Source organism: Canis lupus, chromosome 16, assembly GCF_011100685.1.
Source record: "Canis lupus familiaris isolate Mischka breed German Shepherd chromosome 16, alternate assembly UU_Cfam_GSD_1.0, whole genome shotgun sequence".
NCBI lineage: Eukaryota > Metazoa > Chordata > Mammalia > Carnivora > Canidae > Canis > Canis lupus.
Window position 1 is genome coordinate 14,764,356 of NC_049237.1, and position 1,086 is coordinate 14,765,441.

A 1,086-nucleotide genomic window follows, 5' to 3' on the forward strand; every position below is an offset into this window, starting at 1 on the left:
ACGAAATAATAGCTGAACTTCCCTAATTTGGAGAAGGAAATAGACATCTAGATTCAGGAGGCACAAAGAACTCCCATCGAAATCAACAATAGCAGGCCAATTCCAAGACATACTGCAATTGAATTTTCAAAATATAGTGACAAAAGAATCTCAAAAGCAGCAAAACAAAAGAGGTCCTTAACTTACAAGGGAAGACCCATAAGGCTAGCTGGAGATTTCTCAACAGAAACTTGGCAAGCCAGAAGAGAGGGGCATGATATATTCAAAGTGCTGAATGAGAAAAAATCCACAGCCAAGAATACTCTATTCAGCAAGGTATCATTTAGAATAGGAAAAATAAAGAATTTGTCTCCAAACAAAAACTAAAGGAGTTCCTGACCACTAAACCAGCACTACATGAAATATTGAAGGGGATTCTTTGGGAAGGGGACACTAAAGTGACAGAATAAAAAGCAAAACACAAACAGTAAACAATGAATATTTCTATAAAAATCAGTCCAGGAGGGACCCCTGGGTGGCTCAGTGGTTGAGCATCTGCCTTTGGCTCAGGTCATGATCCCAGGGTCCTGGGATTGAGTGCCCCTTTAGGCTCCTCACAGGGAGCCTGCTTCTCCCTCTGCCTATATGTCTCTGCCTCCTTCTCTGTAATTAATAAATAAACAAACAAACAAAACCAAAAATCAGTCCAGGAAGTCACACACAAAAGGATATAAAATATAGTAACATATACCTGAAATGTGAGGAAGAGAGGAGAAAAAATGGGTTCAAACTTGAACAACCATCAACTTAATACAGACTGCTGCGTGGAGAAAAGGTATATACACAAACCTAATGGCAACTATTTTTTAAAAACCACTGACAAACATGCAAAGAATAAAGAGAAAGAACTCCAATATATCACTAAAGAAAATCAGCAGAACACGAAAGAGAAGAAAGGATCTGAGAAAATCTCCAGGAACAACCACAAAACAAGTAATAAAATGGCACTAAGTGCATATCTATCAACAATTACTTTGAATGTAAGTGGAAATAAACACTCCAATCAAAAGATATAGGGTGGGGCACCCTAGTGGCATAGTCAGTTAA